This window comes from Oncorhynchus gorbuscha, linkage group LG06 (genome assembly GCF_021184085.1).
Source record: "Oncorhynchus gorbuscha isolate QuinsamMale2020 ecotype Even-year linkage group LG06, OgorEven_v1.0, whole genome shotgun sequence".
Classification (NCBI taxonomy): domain Eukaryota; kingdom Metazoa; phylum Chordata; class Actinopteri; order Salmoniformes; family Salmonidae; genus Oncorhynchus; species Oncorhynchus gorbuscha.
Genome location: NC_060178.1, coordinates 31,476,306 through 31,494,324, shown reverse-complemented (window position 1 = coordinate 31,494,324; position 18,019 = coordinate 31,476,306). Strand labels below are relative to the sequence as shown.

At 43.7% G+C, this 18,019-nt stretch overlaps 1 pseudogene; it reads left to right on the top strand.

The window, feature by feature from the left end:
• Positions 1–13,726: 13,726 nt before the first annotated feature.
• On the top strand, positions 13,727–17,947 carry LOC124038664 (annotated as a pseudogene).
• The last annotated feature ends 72 nt before the right edge of the window (positions 17,948–18,019 follow it).

The following is an 18,019-nucleotide window of genomic DNA, read 5'->3' as shown; positions in this document are numbered from 1 at the left end:
GTTAGCTAACATGCTAAGTAGTTGCAACGTAGCTAAAAAAGTCGTTTTTTTTGCCTGAAGTAACCTTCTGTCTTATGTAAACCATACCAATTCACACAATTCTTCACTCAAACACAAAGCAAAGCCATCTTTAAAAAATGTATAAAATCAGCCACATATGGCTGACCCAAAACAACCAGCAGACTCATACTATCAGTCACATCAGTCTATTTACTCCCACTTTCAGTTAAAATGAGTCAGATGTCTCCAGAATATTTGTCTAATCATATTTACAGGTCTTCTACCCAACATAAAGCATATACATTCCTTTATAAGTAATCTCATGCCTCAGGTATTTCCTGTGTTGTAATTTCCTATGCTGTGTAAGACATCCATCAGAGCAGATGCTGGAGGATGGTGGCAGGTAGCCTGGTGGGTAGCAGCGTTGTGTCAGTAATCAAATGGTTGCTGAATCAAATCCCAGAGATGGCAAAGTACAAGTCTGTCGTTCTTTCCTGAGCAAGATAGTTAACCCACTGATCCCCGGGCGCCAATGACGTGGATGTCGATTAAGGCTGCCTCCCACAACTCTCTGATTCAGAGGGTTTGGGTTAAATACAGAAAACACATTTCAGTTGTATAATATGCAGAGAGCACTGAGACAGCCAGGTCAGCTGTCCCCTGCACTCTCTATCCAACACTCGGTGTTTATTTAACTAGGCAAGTCAGTTAAGAACAAATTCTTATTTACAGTTATGGCCTACCCTGGCACTGGGACAATTGTGCACTCGAACCAGGGACTGTAGTGACGTCTCTTGCACTAAGATGCAGTGCCTTACACTGCTGCGCCGCTCGGGAGCCATGGAGCATACATAAAATTAATCATACATTCTTAGAAAAAAAGGTGCTATCTAGAACCTAAAACGGTTCTTCAGCTGTCCCATAGGAGAACCATTTTTGGTTCCATGTATAATCCTTTCCACAGAGGGTTCTACATGGAACTCAAAAGAGTTCTACCTGGAACCAAAAATGGTTCCACCAGAAACTAAAAAGGATTCTCTTATTCTTCTAAGAGTGTAGACCCTGGGCCATTCTAACAGTTCTAGACATGTCTTCTCTTTTAATGGGATCATTCTGATCCTGCCGTCCACTTAACTTCTGCTTGAATGACAGGGGATGTCCCTGTCCTGTCCTTTACTGAAAGGTCAGCAGTATGTCTACGTTGTCTAGGTGGGATATCCACTTGGCGACCCAGAATCAATTCACCAGTCATGAATAACAATAAATAAATATGTCAGGAGCAGAACGGCACAGTATTCCAGTGGTGGCTAGTGTCTTTTTAAATCGGAGGACAGGCTCATTTTAATGTCTGGAATTAAATAAATGGGACTTTATCAAACATATCAAACACATGGTTTCCAAGTCATTGATACGGTTCCATTGATTCCATTCCTCCCTTCACTAGCCTCCTCTAATGTATTCACCTTAAGGCTTTAGCTATAACACAACTAGTTTGTGACAGATAATCAAGTTAGCCAATAGTACCACCTTGTGGCATAAATATGTAGATAACTCATACATACAGGGTCATAAGAGCTGGAGACGTGATCATTTCACGTGGACATCAAGACGATTCACTATTACATTGATATGTAAAGGGATAATCAACGAGGGACTATGCGTTCTATGGAAAATAATGAATGACGTGGAAGGTGTTTCACGACGCGCTAGTGGAGTGGAACTGTCCTTCCAAGAGTGCGTGCTTAGTCCCCTCCTGTACTCCCTGTTCACCCATGACTGCGTGGCCAAACACATCTCCAACACCATCATTAAGTTTGCTGACGACAGTGGTAGGCTTGATCACTGACAACGATGAGACAGCCTAAAGGGAGGAGGTCAGAGACCTGGCAGTGTGGTGCCAGGACAACAAACCTCTCCCTCAATGTGAGCAAGACAAAGGAGCTGATCGTGGACTACAGGAAAGGCGGGCCGAACACACCATGACAGTCGTGAAGAGGGCACGACCAAACCTTTCCCCTTCAAGAGACTGAAAATATTTGGCATGTGTCCCCAGATCCTCAAACAGTTCTAAGCTGCACCTCCGAGAGCATCCTGACCGGTTTCATCACTGCCTGGTATGACAACCGCTCGACATTTGACTGTAAGGCGCAACAGAGGGTAATGCGTATGGCCCAGTACATCACTGGGGCCAAGCTTCCTGCCATCCAGGACCTATATACTAGGCGGTGTCAGAGGAAGGCCCAAAAAATTGCCAAAGACTCCAGTCACCCAAGTCATAGACTGTTCTCTCTACTGCTGCATGGCAAATGGTACCGGAGCGCCAAGTCCAGGACCAAAAGGCTCCTTAACAGCTTCTACCCCCCAAGCCATAAGACTGCTGAACAATTAATCAAATGGCCACCCGGACTATTTACATTGACAACCCCCCGTACTGAAGAGCTCAGTGACTTTCAGCATCGCACCGTCATAGGATGCCACCTTTCCAACAAGTCAGTTCATCAAATTTCTGCCCTGCTAGAGCTTCCACAGTCAACTGTAAGTGCTGTTATTGTGAAGTCTAAACGTCTAGGAGCAACAACGGCTTAGCTACGAAATGGTAAGCGACACTGGCTCACAGAACGGGACCACCAAGTGCTGAAGTGCATAGCGCTTACAAATCGCCTTTTCCTCGGTTGCAACACCCACTACCGAGTTCCAAACTGCCTCTAAAAGCAACGTCAGAACAAGAACTGTTTGTCAGAGCTTTATGAAAAGGTTTTTATGGCCGAGCAGCCGCACACAAGCCTAAGATCACCATGTGCAATGCCTAGCGTCGCATAGAATGGTGTAAAGCTCGCCGCTATTGGACTCTGGAGCATTGGAAACGTGCTCGCTGGAGAACACTAACTGCCCGAATGCATAGCGCCAACTGTAAAGTTTGGTGGAGAAGGAATAATGGTCTGGGGTCGTTTTTCATGGTTTGAGCTAGGGAAATCTTAAAGCTACAGCGTAAAATGGCATTCTAGAAGATTCTGTGCTTCCAACTCTATGGCAAAGGTTTGCAGAAGGCCCTTTCCTGTTTCAGCATGACAATGTCCCCATGCAGAAAGCGAGGTCCATACAGATTGGTTTATCGAGATCAGTGTGGAAGCCCTGACCTCAACTCCATCGAACACCTTTGGGATGAATTAGAATGTCAACTGCAAGCCAGGTCTAATCCCCCAACATCAGTTTTTGATCTCACTAACATTTCTGATATATATATATAACCTTTATTTAACTAGGCAAGTCAGTTCAGAACAAATTCTTATTTACAAAGACGGCCGAGGAACAGTGGGTGCCTTGTTCAGGTGCAGAATGCCAGATTTTTACCTCGTCAGCTCGGGGATTTGATCTAGCAACCTTTCGGTTACTGTCCCAACACTCTAACCATTAGGCTACCTGCCACCCCAATGGAATGGAACCAAGTCCCGCAGCAATGTTCCAACATCTAGTGGAAAGCCTTCCCAGAAGAGTGGAGGCTGTCATAGCAGCAAAAGGTGGACCAACACCATATTTATGCTCAGGATTCTGGAATGAGATGTTCGACTTTTGGCCATGTAGTGTACGTTTAATCGGTTTCTGATGATCAATGGGAAATCATATCCCTCCTCTGCCAAAACCACCCATTTATATATTCCCTGGGGATTCCATGAAAATAATGAGTATTGATCTGTACAACTTCTGATGGTTACTTTTACATAAGAGTAATTCTGAATTCTAGAGGCTTGATCATAGCATACAGGAAATGACAGTCACCTGGGAACTGCCTGCAAGGGCTGATCTGTTGTACACTGATATGGCCTGATCAACAGTTCCAAGCATGCTGCTAGATTAGTAGTAGTCTACCATCTTCAGGACACCTGGAAACAGAGAGATAGCCTGAGTGCCAGTCTGTGCCAACTCCTTGTCACCCCTGGTCATGCCAATGACATCAATGGAGTTTGCAGGAGCCCAAACAGATATGGGACCAGACTAACAGAGAGACAGGTGCTTTATGTAAACTAGCTTTTCCACTAGTGGTTCGAGGCTTTGTGATGACATTGTAGTCTGTAAGACAGAAACTCACCAGAGTCATGAGTCATCCATTGACAGTCATAGCTCTCCTTCATTTCCTGCAATTAAAAAAGAGTGGTAACTCCGGTGTAAGTGAAGGTATCATAATGGCTTATGGTCATTCACGTCCCTTTCTGTTAAGGCCTTGTATGTCTCAAATGAATGCGTCTCTACATCTGAACTAAATTATTTTAGAATAATATGAGAGATGATACTATGAGAGATGTAACTTTGCATAAGAAAATTGGATTTAAAATGCCAGACTCCTTACCTCACATAGGTAGGCAACATTATTCTGTGCCACAACCCGACCTGTTGCTGCTGCCAGAGCATACCTCACCAGAGCCTCAACCCTTTAGGAAGAATAATCACACACGCACATACACATACTCACACACAAACACACGCACACACCGTATCATCGGTGATTTGATTTGCCAAATCAAATGGATGTGAGTCAAATTGGACGGATGTTCTAGAGTGTATTTTGCTTCTCTCACCAGGGAGCACTGGAGGTAGGCTTTTAGAGCCTCCTTGACCACGTATCCCAGGTAACCATTCTGCTCGCAGATCTGTTTTAGCATGCTGGAGGACAGAACAGATAATAAATGATACATGAAAAGCCTAATTGAACCACTAAGGAGGTTCATCACATATCGAAATCAGCTAAGTATTGTTATTACATTATCATTACATCATTATTACCATGACCTACAATAACCTCAGTGATTAAAGGTTTACTCTGGCATCAACTAACTCGTTACTCATTAGACTCTAAGAAAATGTGAGGGACACTAACTGCTTCATCTGGGGATTCATAAGACATGTGTGCCTCAACAATAAGCAGGGTCATTCTCTCTCTATGCCACACTGTGTCATGGCACTTATTCTTAGATATGCAAATACCCAAGACCTGTCCTTGAATTAGCTCGGTGCAGTGGACCAAACAGGAGCTCTCTTTACTCACTGAGAGGATAAAATACTAATATCACAGCCCTCTTTGTGTCCTGGGAGACCCTGTCCAGGTTTCCTGTGGACAGGTACCAGGCTGCCTCCACCGCCCCGACCAAGTGGCCATACAGGGAGGAGTACAGGGAGTACATGAAACACACTGATTATTAGACCTTTCATAAATCTGTCAAAGGTTTTCAAATTAAAACTCAAGTTGATTTTTAAAATGAGCTGTGGTCCTAGCTCATTCTTCTCTGAGTGGTTTGGGTTCTTTCCATTTGAAGTCCCCTACTTGCATAGGACATGATGCTTATCTAAAGTAATAAGATAGAGTAGTCATACATGGTGGAAGAATCCTCCAGCTCCATGGCACTCTTAGCGTACCACTTAACTGCATTCCTTCCATCCTTAGAGACACCCGTTTCACCCCAGAACAGAAGCTTTGCTAGATGTTTCTGCATAAAGGAAGAGTTATGTCATTTTCAAATGTATTCCCTTGGATCTTTCCTAACTTGACGTAGAAGACATTTCTAGCTACTGTAGTCCAGAACTAAAGCTAAATTATGTATAAGTATTTTGATATGCCTGTGATTCAACGTCTCCTCTGTCAGCTTGAAGTTTGAGAAACTGAAAGGCGTCACCTGTCTCATGAGTCAGGCTGTTCAGATGGTCCTCGTTGCTTATACGAATGTGCTGAGTTATAGATTGCTTGGAATGAGAAGAAATGTGTGGTTAACGTTATACTCATCAAACACAGTATAACTAAAATCCCTAATTTCTCTCTATAAACTCACCTGTTGTAGAAATACCATCCCTTGGTCAATAGTGCTCTGTGCCCCAACATTGGAGTAGTAACCATACCCCATGTCAGTCTTTGTCAATTCCATGTGTGTGTTTGTAGCCCAAATGCATGAGGCCTTAATAGTTGTCTCCCAGTGCACCCAATCAGACTGTAAATATGACCCTGAAATACACAGAGGTTATAAAAAGGTTATTCATGGGTCAGGGGTCACACATACAGCTGAGGATAGAAGTGCCATTAGTAGCAATAACAGCAGGTGACTGTTGTGTGGTCCTTACCTGCCTAGTGGTTAGAGAGTTGGACTAGTAACCGAAAGGTTGCAAGTTCAAATCCCTGAGCTGACAAGGTACAAATCTGTCGTTCTGCCCCTGAACAGGCAGTTAACCCACTGTTCCTAGGCCATCATTGAACATAAGAATTTGTTCTTAAATGACTTGCCTGGTTAAATAAAGGTTTAAAAAAAGTGGTGGTGGCCAAAACAGGAGGACGTCTGGCTCAAATAACGTAGTTATTTGTCTGTTGTGACAGTAGGCTATTGCAAACCGAAGCACGACACAAACAGGTTGTCTAGCAATTTCATGTTATTTCTTCAGGAGGGGAGTTACATAGGCAAGCTATACAGTATGTAGCCTACACAGCGTCACAAACAAGCAAGACACGGAGAGGCCAACAATAGCGATTGAATGTTCTTTTTTCAATATCATTGCAACAAGGCTAAACAGGAGGCAGACTCTTGGCTATATGACAGCATAACTATAAAGATTACATCATCACACAAAACACACTTTTTTCCCCCAATGCAATGTGTAGACTTCATTTATTTTTGTGTGCGCTACGGCAATATCCGTTACAACAGACAGAGAAGGTTGAAGCCTTCATATATATTTTTGGAAGGTTCTTTCAAATTGCAGCTGTTCATAAATATGAGTCAGAGACATAGGCTACATCATCAGATCGATGAAATTGGTTGAGAAGATGGTGAGTAAAGAGAGAAACGTGAATGTGTGTAAATAACACAGAACGTGATTTGGATCCTTAGATTGGAGAAAGAAGTATCCAAAGGGGTGTGGCGGGGAGAAAACTCTGTTTTCGTAACCTCAGCCTAATTCATTATAAGTGGCAGCAGTAACTGTATGGTGTAGATACTGTACATGAAACCCCCAAAAAATGGAGATGCAGTCAATCTACCTGCAGGTTATGTAGGTTTGAGTAAGGCACCTGCATGAAATGGGCAGCCTACAGGGAATATACCTGTGGTGAAGTCATCATGCTCGGTCAAATCTAATCACATTTTATTTGTCACATGCGCTGAATACAGGTGAGGAGGGGACGACGACAATGCAAATAGTCTGGGTAGCCATTTGATTAGCTGTTCAGGTTAGAGAGTGGCTTGGGAGTACAAGCAGTTAAGAAGACTTTTGGACCTAGACTTGGCATTCCGGTACTGCTTGCCGTGCGGTAGCAGAGAGAACAGTCTATGACTAGGGTGGCTGGAGTCTTTGACAATTTTTAGGGCCTTCCTCTGACACCGCCTGGTATAGAGGTCCTGGATGGCAGGAAACTTGGTCCCAGTGATGTACTGGGCTGTACTCATTTTCCTCTGTAGTGCCTTGTGGTTGGAGGCCGAGCAGTTGCCGTACCAGGCAGGATGCTCTCGATGTTGCAGCTGTAGAACCTTTTGAGGATCTGAGGACCCGTGGCAAATCTCTTCAGTCTCCTGAGGGGGAATAGGCTTTGTCATGCCCTCTTCACGACTGTCTTGGTGTGTTTGGACCATGATAGTTCGTTGGTGATGTGGACACTAAGGATCTTGATGCTCTCAACCTGATCAACTACAGCCCCGTCGATTAGAATGGGGGCGTGCTCAGTCCTCCTTTTCCTGTAGTCCACAAAGTCTCATTTGTCTTGATCACATTGAGGGAGAGGTTGTTATCCTGGCACCACATGACCAGGTCTCTGACCCCCTCCCTATAGGCTGTCTCATCATTGTCGGTGATCAGGCCTACCACTTTTGTGTCGTCGGCAAACTTAATGATGGTGTTTGAGTCATGCCTGGCCATGCAGTTATGGGTGAACAAGGAGTACAGAAGGGGAGTGAGCACGCACCCCTGAGGGGCCCTCGTGTTGAGGATCAAGCTGGCAGATGTGTTGTAACCTACCCTTACCACCTGCGGGCGGCCGGCCAGGAAGTCCAGGATCCAGTTGAAGAGGGAGATGTTTAGTCCCAGGGTCCTTAGCTTAGTGATGAGCTTTGAGTGCACTATGGTGCTGAACGCTGAGCTGCAGTCAATGAACAGCATTCTCACGTAGGTGTTCCTTTTGTCCAGGTGGGAAAGGGCAGTGTGGAGTGCAATAGAGATTGCATCATCTGTGGATCTGTTGGGGCGGTATGCAAATTGGAGTGGGTCTAGGGTATCTGGGAGGATGTTGTTGATGTGAGCCATGGTCAGCCTTTCAAAGCACTTCATGGCTACCGACGCAGGTTACCTACACTCCTTGGGCACAGGGACTATGGTGGTCTCTTGAAACATTTAGGTATTACAGACTCAGTCAGGTAGAGGTTGAAAATGTCAGTGAAGACACTTGCCAGCGGCTTTGTGAACGTTGACATGTTTAAATCAAATCAAATTTATTCGATTTGATTTAAACAGGTCAACATTCACAAACCCGCGGGGCCAGATGGCTTACCAGAACGTGTACTCAAAGCATGAGTGGACCAACTGGCAAGTGTCTTCACATCAGCTATCGAGAGAGTTATCACCCAGTCATCCAATACAGCTGGTGCTCTTGTGCATGCTTCAGTGTTGCTTGCCTCGAAGCGAACATAAACGGCATTTAGCTCGTCTGGTAGGCTTGCATCACTGGGCAGCTCGCGTTTGGGTTTCCCTTTGTAGTCTGTAATAGTTTTCAAGCCCTGACACATCCGACGAGCATCAGAGCCGGTGTAGTAGGATTTAATCTTAATCCTGTATTTACGCTTTGCTTGTTTGATGGTTCGTCGGAGGGCATAGCAGGATTTCTTATAAGCGTCTAGATTAGTGTCCCATGCCTTGAATGTGGAAGATCTAGCATTTAGCTCGATGCGGATGTTGCCTGTAATCCTTGGATTCTGGTTGGGATATGTACGTATGGTCACTGTGGGGATGACGTCGTCGATGCACTTATTGAAGAAGCCGACGACTGAGGTGGTATACTCCTCAATGCCATTGGATGAATCCCAGAACATATTCCAGTCTGTGTTTGCAAAACGGTCCTGTAGCGTAGCATCCGAGTCATCTGACCACTTCTGTATTGAACGTGTCACTGGTACTTCCTGCTTCAGTTTTTGCTTGTAAGCAGGATTCAGGAGGATAGAATCATGGTGAGATTTGCCAAATGGAGGGCGGGGGAGTAAAGGTGGTCTAGAGTCTCTAAGTGTGGAGTAAAGGTGGTATCAATATTTTTTTCCCTCTGTTTGCACAAGTGACATGCTGGTAAAAATGTGGTAAAACTGATTTAAGTTTGCCTGCATTAAAGTCCCCGGCCACTAGGAGCGCCTCTTCTGGATGAGCATTTTGTTGTTTACTTTTGGCCTTATAGAGTTGGTTGAGTGCGGTCTTAGTGCCAGCATCGGTCTGTGGTGGTAAATAGACGGCTACGAATAATATAGATGAGAACTCTCTTGGTAGATAGTGTGGTCTACAGCTTATCATACTCTACCTCATGCGAGCAATACCTTGAGACTTCTTTAATATTAGACATCACGCACCAGCTGTTATTGAAAAAAAGACACACACACCCAGCCCTCATTTTACATTTACATTTAAGTCATTTAGCAGACGCTCTTATCCAGAGCGACTTACAAATTGGTGCATTCACCTTATGACATCCAGTGGAACAGCCACTTTACAATAGTGCATCTAAATCTTTTAAGGGGGGGGGTGAGAAGGATTACTTTATCCTATCCTAGTTATTCCTTAAAGAGGTGGGGTTTCAGGTGTCTCCGGAGGGTGGTGATTGACTCCGCTGTCCTGGCGTCGTGAGGGACTTTGTTCCACCATTGGGGAGCCAGAGCAGCGAACAGTTTTGACTGGGCTGAGCGGGAACTGTACTTCCTCAGTGGTAGGGAGGCGAGCAGGCCAGAGGTGGATGAACGCAGTGCCCTTATTTGGGTGTAGGGCCTGATCAGAGCCTGGAGGTACTGAGGTGCCGTTCCCCTCACAGCTCCGTAGGCAAGCACCATGGTCTTGTAGCGGATGCGAGCTTCAACTGGAAGCCAGTGGAATTCATCTTACCAGACGAAGCTTCTTCTCTGTTCTGCCGGTGCATGGAAAATCCCTCCAGCTCTGTATTATCCATGTCGTCGTTCAGCCACGACTCGGTGAAACATAAGATATTACAGTTAATGTCCCGTTGGTAGGGTAATGGTAATCGTAGGTCATCAATTTTATTTTCCAATGATTGCATGTTAGCAAGTAGAACAGATGGCAGTGGGAGTTTACTCGCTCACCTACGGATTCTCAGAAGGCAGCCCAACCTGCGTCCTCTTTTCCTCCGTCTTTTCTTCACGTAAATGACGGGGATCTGGGACTGTTCCCGGGAAGCAGTTTAACCTTCTCGTCAGACTTGTTAAAGGAAAAAGCTTCTTCCAGTTCGTGGTGAGTAATCGCTGTTCTGATGTCCAGAAGTATTTTCGGTCATAAGAGACGGTAGCCGCAACATTATGTACAAAATAAGTTCAAAAATAAGGTAAAACAATGCAAAAAAAAAATGAACAAAATTGCATTGTTGGTTAGGAGCACATACATCCTGTATGTTGTTGCTGTAGTGTCCCTTGTGGGATTAATAAAGTGTATTCAATTCAATTGTATGGTACCTTAGAGCCTCGTATGGAGAAGTCTAGTCAGATTCATGTCCAGAGAGTCAGAGATGTGTGGGCTCTGAATGCCTGATCTCCCCCCAGACACCAGACATGATGACATGTCCTTTATTAAATCATAAGACATAATGTACATCTCCCATAATGCACGTTGATATCCAATCATACCACGACCTATCGCACAAGGACAGCTTCATCACATTCACAGCCTAGCATAGCATCACAAGTATCAAGTGAGAGCAAAACTCTGACAAATACACAGTGACATCCTATCTGGTGAATCCACAACAAGCTGTCATGCTATGCCTCGCCTGGTTAGTGAGCTGCATCAGAGGAGTGTCATATTCACTGTTCTGATCAACGTGATGGAGGATCTTCTTGTCACACCACTGCACCAGATAGACCCACATAGACACTGTTACCCTGGGGAAAAGGAGATTAATGAGATCTTTCACATTCCATTTCCTGTGTCACTGTCACTGTTCCATGGCTGCCTCAGGGAGGAGATTGAATGGATTTGTGTCATTGTAAACTGTGATTACATCTTGATTAGATCTTAGATTATGCATCCATCCTTAAGCATCCATAAAACACACCCAAGTTTGTCAACTGGTATCATCTTCTACATATGTTTTTTTGCTGATCTTTCAAAGCGCCATTTAAAGCATGTAGACAATAAATTACATTTCAATGTGTACATTTTAGTCATTTAGCAGATGCTCTTATCCAGAGTGATTGGTAAAGAAGATGACTCTGACAGACATGACAGCTCTGCTTCTAGCAACTTTGCAGTATCCATTTTTTTTGTGTGTATTTTTTTTACACGCATTTCGCTACACCCTCAATAACATCTGATAAATATGTGTATGCGACCAATTAATTATGATTTGATTTACAATTAGTCCATTCACCTTAAGTTAGCTAGGTGGGACAACCACATATCACAGTCATAGTAAGTAAATGTCTCCTAAATAAAGTAGCTATCAGCAAAATAAGAGCTAGTAAGGGGAGAAAGGGTCAAATGAGTGTTAGTTTATGAAAGGCTTTTTTATTTTTTTAACTGTGTGAAAACTGATCTGTTAAGTGAAATCAAAAATGTAAGTGAAACGAGGTGTCATCCTTGAAAAGAGACACAGATCTTAGCCTACTGTAACTGACCTAAGGAGGTTAATTGGAGTCAGAAACTTTGGATGGCAGATGCTATCATTTTCAAAGTGCTAGTTCATGGACTTTTTTAGTTGAACTTTAAATGAACCCACTGTGTAAGAGGCCACAAAACTGTATAATTAATTTGGCATTATACCGGTTATAACTATTCATGTTGTTGTGTCATTCTAGGTGACATTGTCATTACACAAGCAGAGAGCCTGTTGTCCACAAGATTATCCAAATGATCAGCTGCCATGACAATGTAAGGAAGTTTGTCGTAAATGTAAATAAATTAGACAATTTCGAGTGAAGTCAGATCCAAACCTGTGTCACGACTCGGAAGTGAAGTCGGTCCCTCTCCTTGTTTGGGCGGCGTTCGGCTGTCGACATCACCGGCCTTCTAGCCATCACCGATCCACTTTTCATTTTCCATTTGTTTTGTCTTTGTTTTCTACACACCTGGTTTCAATTCCCCCATTACATGTTCATTATTTACCCTCTGGTTTCCCCCATGTTTGTGTGCGTGTTTGTTTTATTGTTAGGCTGTATCTGACTGCTGGTATTATTGTTGCCGGGTTTTGTTGTTACGCCCGTTTATTTCATGGTACCGGTATTCTTTCAGCTCCATAGAATTGTGTTTGTACTGGTGTTTTCTTGAATGAAATACCTTGTCCATGCATCTCAGCTCTCCTGCGCCTGACTCCTTTCACCAGTTACCCACAGCCTTGACAACCTGGGCTGCTCCACAGTGAGGAGACGGGTTCTCTCAAGATCTATGTTGATGAAACGGTGGATCTTGTAAATCACTTCCAAACTCTCTCCAGTGCTAACCAGGGTACTGATGACGTGGATGTCGATTAAGACAGTCCCACGCACCTCTCTGAATCGGAAGGGTTGGGTTAAATATAGAAGACACATTTCAGTTGAATGCATTCAGTTATACAATTGACTTGGTATCCCCCTTTCCCTTTACCATTGGGAATGTCAACATATCTACAGTGTCCACAAATCAATGAAAGGAAAATCAAAACATTAGTATACACTACAACTATAAGGACACCATGTTTAACCAAATAATATGTCAGTGCTTTTTCTTTTCAATTCATGGTGAAAGAGAGCATCTCTCTGTTTGGGTTGATCTGTGACTCACTAGAACCTTCTCCGGTAAGAGGGGAATAAGGCAACCTCAGACTTACACACACGGATACTTTATTGACACACACGCACTGATAAAATGAACATGGAAAGGTAGTGGCATGGTAGTGGTTCTGAAACAGGAGAAACAGGTAATGAATGCACTATATACAGGAAGGGAAGGACTGTATGAAAATGTACACACTACCGGCACATATTCCAACACAGCTATAAACAAAGGCAGCATACAACAATAGTAAGAACAAACTACGAAGAACAATATGCAAATGGAACACAAATCACTTTGTGCACGCACAAGTTCAGAGATACCAGTCCAGCTGTTGTTGTGCAGGACAGAGATGAGCTTGCTGCTCTCTCTGTGACTGCTTGAAGGAGACTGAAAGATAAACTGCCTTTGATTGGCTGATCCCACTGTGTGATAAGACCCCTGGCAACCATGACCTCCTAGCAAACAATCGGTTTGGTTAGGACCAGAGGTGTGAAGGGCCAGTTTACGTCCTTTAGCCTAGCCTGCTTTGCTCCAGAGGGGGTGGGGAGCCTACTGCGGGAGTTAGAAAGTTGCAGAGTTTATGTCCCTGAGAGTGGGCTGTGAGATGGTGTGCTGAGAGCCTCTGGTAGGAACACATGGGAACCTTAAACTGTTCAAAGTACAAGTGACAGACAGGTGAGTTTAATTGAAACACACATATACAAAAACATGATTGGTTGATTTAGACATGACCGGACTCATGTGGGCAATGGCGGACTCTGCCTCTGGTCAGCTGCCACCTCAGATCAGCCATCCACGAGGGACACCCAGGGTAAGTCTGGCTGGACTCTTAGAGGGCGGTACTGCCTGGAGCACCTTGAATGACCTCACCAGAGACCCATGGTATGTGCTGTTGGTCCCATTGCCTTTGTCTCTATTGCCTTGGTCAAGGTGGTCCAACCATGCTCCTCAAACCATCACATTACGAACGTCCAATGTGTGCCTGATGAAGAAGTCCTCTCTGTAGGCCATGTCTGGAGGGAATGTGAGCTTCTGAATGTGTTCCATCTCCTCTTGAAGACCCGGACTCCTGTCTTGGTTTGTGTGGAGACCACCACCTCCACTTCCACCTCATAGGCCCTGGAGCACTGGTACCTAACTCGGACCACTGAGCCAACTGTCATGTCTGCGGCCTAGTCAAACTGTATGGAATCATCATGCAGCACTGTACTCTCTCCAGCTGGGGGTGAGGACGTAGACGTGGTTTGGGATGAAGACTCACATAGTGACTGGGGGTATGTCCATCATATGCTCGCTTGGTGTTCAGAAGGCCTCTCCTTGAATGGTCTGTCATAACAAACTGTAGCTCAGTTGGTAGAGCATGGCGCTTGTAACGCCAGGGTAGTGGGTTTGATTCCCGGGACGTAGAATGTATGCACACATGACTGTAAGTCGCTTTGGATAAAAGCGTCTGCTAAATGGCATATATTATATTATTATAATACATGGGTATGATCCTTTATCAAACCAAGAGAAATAATGAGTAAAGCCTCAGGACTTTTCCTCACTTAGTATAACTTGTTTGTAAGATTCATTCTGAAATGCCTCTGGCACTGGTGACTCGCAGTGTGTGGCTGGAATATAATCTATTTTGTTAGAATTTTTAACACTGGTAAGACACATATGCATTCAGATTTAAATTGATGAACAGTGCCAGAAGCATAGTGGGCCTAGTATGGTATCTACATATTAAACATCATATGTTGAACAAATATCATATTTTAAACAAGTGACACTTAATAACCAGGAGCTTAATGCGACATTTGTGGATATACTGTAAGTTGTGAGGAAAATAAAGTGATGTGTGGAGGTAGCCTGTAAGCATAATGATAGGAATAGCTGTAATACACACACACAAGCCAAATATTTACACACGTTTGCAACTAATTTAAATAGACTACCCAGAAATTGTTTGCATTCTTCAGGTTTAAAATTGCCTATGGACTAATCACTATACCGCATTTGAATTATATTAGATAGTCAACCATTTCTAGTTCTTACCAGCAAGAACAAAATTACAACAGTGATAGCATTTCCACAAGGGTTACAACTTTTAAAAATGTTCATTTTCAAGAGTGCACTTCATGCAATTCTTGCCATTCTGTCTTCCCAAATTTGTTCCAGGACTGAGTCGAATGTTATTAAATTCACAATAAATTTGGGGTTAGAATTCATTGAACTTAAAATAATGTGATATTTTTTGGGGCCAAATGCAGCTGTCTGTAGCCTTGTCTCTACTCATCAGCTACCTGACTTTTACTTTTGCAGAGAACACCTGGGCAGAGAGCAACATTTGCATATTCATAGAATTAATCATAGAAATAAAAATGAAAAGAATGGGCTTGGAAGCTCTAACCCTGGCAATTTGACTGGTACACTCATGGGCAAACTTACAATGGCTGCCTGGCATTATTATGCGAACTGATGGGGCTCATGCAATGGAAAGTATTTTTTATAATGTCAGTTGAGTTGACTCAAAACAATCCCAGCACAGATTGAAAGGTACACTTCCTGCTTTTACTTCCTGTCATAAGTACACTCAAAATAGCTGCCAGTCCATTGCAATCATTGGCTTAAATAGAGACGCCTTTTCTATTCATTACATTTTTATGGAATGATTGCTATAGTCTGGTTGCCTGGTTACCAAATCACAACCCTCTGGCAAAATGCCAAGCCCACTAATGTTTCCTGTATGGTAACAAACAAAAAAGTCTAAAGGGGATCCTTGGCAAAGGTGGACGTCCCGACTCGGAAGTCATCCGATGACTGTATGTGAATAGTAGTCAGGGGAGAATGACTGCCACCTCTCATTGAAGCCACGAGGTTCAAGGCCAACAGCTGTACTGCAGGAATTGTTTGCAGAAAACAGGATCCCTTATTATAGTGAATGGGAAAACGGCAATCTTCGTGGTCATTCTTTGTGTAATAAATATATGTTTCGAAGTCAATCACGGTGCCAATAATTGTTTCAATTACACCAGATGTAAGTCCTTGAACCGACTACTTTAAAATCGCACACAGAAGAGGTTACAAGGATAATTGTGTTGCTAATGGCAGCCTGAAGAACAGTGTTGGCCTTCAACTTCAGCTACTCAATGAGAGGGGGCAGCACTGATCTAGCCTGCAACTAAATTTTCCTAATAACTTCTCTGTGTGCCATTTTAAAAGAATCAGTTCAAGGACATACATTTGCTGTAATATAAGCAATTATTGCTACCATGATTGTCTTAAAAAATATACAATTATTTACATGAATATTGACCACGAATATTGCCATTTTTCCATTCACTATAACGGGGATCCTGTTTTCTGCAAACAATGTCTGCAGAACCGTGGTCATTCTTGAACTTCATGGCTTCAATGAGGGGGCAGTCGTTCTCCCCTGGAAATCACCTCATTGAAGTTGACATGAAAATGGTTAAAGTAAGGGGGTTTAGTAAGGGTTAGGGTAAAGTTTAGGGTTTAGGCAAGGGAATTTCACAAGGATTCCGGATAGCACTAATCCACCGATTTTAAATTCAGGATGAGTCATCAGGCAAATAGTCTGCCTCTGTACACAGGCCAATGTGCAGCCTACTTTTTAAACACAGGTGTGCATGTTGATGGCTCACCAATAGGGAGATAGATAGTGTCTGTAGTTCAGTCTAATTTCATAAATCTAAATCAACACAGCATACCAATATGATTTATGAGACAGGTATCATGTTCAGGCACAGTTTTTGATGACTGACGTGGTTTACTCCATATTTAATGCATTCCGGTAATGAGTTAACGTAATGCTATTGATATCGCGCTACTTGTTAAGACAGTACAACTGAGGGATCATTTACTATGTCAAAATGATCCTTTTTATTACATTTAGATCAGTGCATCCCCACTCTCAGAGACAGACAGACCTCGACTGACTCTCAAAGACTAAAAACATTAGAATCAATAATTGACATTGGAGAGGAAATAAATCATCAATAAATAAGTTATTTTACATATTAACGGACCCATTTTTTCAATGGCATTACAGGATCTGTATCGTTTCAAGGACTCTTTTCTTGCCTCCAGATGAACATTTTCAGCTTCACTTCGAAATAGACCAGGAAAACTCCTACTTGCATTTTGGGAAGAGAACCAGAGATACAACAAGCAGTGACTTGTTGTGGAGCTACAGTTGAAGCCCACTGCATCTTTGTATTGATACCTCAGTGAAAGCCCCACATACAGTTTGGCCAAATCAACCCAAACATTGCACCAAACCCCATCACGTCTGTCGACTGTGCCCTCTGGAGAAGGATTATGACTGAGGAACTCCGGCTCTACCAGCTTCGTTATGTCAGGAGACTCTCCACAGCTGGTGCTGCCAAGCTGCTAACCCACATGATGCACCCGTAAAGGGCACTGAGCTGTGTGTGGCGGCCACTCTGTGTGGTTGTGATGGAAGAAAGGTGGATGGGTCAGGAGAAAAGATCAATGATGGGGAGTGAAACAGATGATCAGGCAAAGACAGCTGCAAGTGAACCAATCTCTCAAGCAGAGGGAGAGGCTAAGAGGCAGTGGCTCTCACCAGCCATGAGTAGGCAGCACTGTTCAAGTTTCACATTGTTTATTTAAGTTAAGTGCACAAGTACAGTGAAATGTCTGCTGGAGGTAGAGGTAGGCAGGTGCTCTCTGGCCCAAGCCTGTAATATGTCTGCAGTGACGGGACATGGCTGCAGGGAAAGCTGTTCTCTGTGGGTTCCAGCTCACCCTATGCCTACTGTGTGCAGGATGGAGGGTTGCGGTGGAGGAACTACTCTCACTGGCCAGGGAGGCTGCGTACATGGCCACACATAGAGACGTAAACTCTGGTAACTTTGTGGATGTGTACCATGTCACCTCACATGGGTGAACTTGCACGGATAGAGAGGAGCTCAGAGCGGAGTATTACAGAGAGAAGGAGAGAGAAAGAGGGAAGGTAAGGACAGAGGAGGGACAGAGAGGGGGAAAGGGATGAGGAGATCGGTAGTTAGGG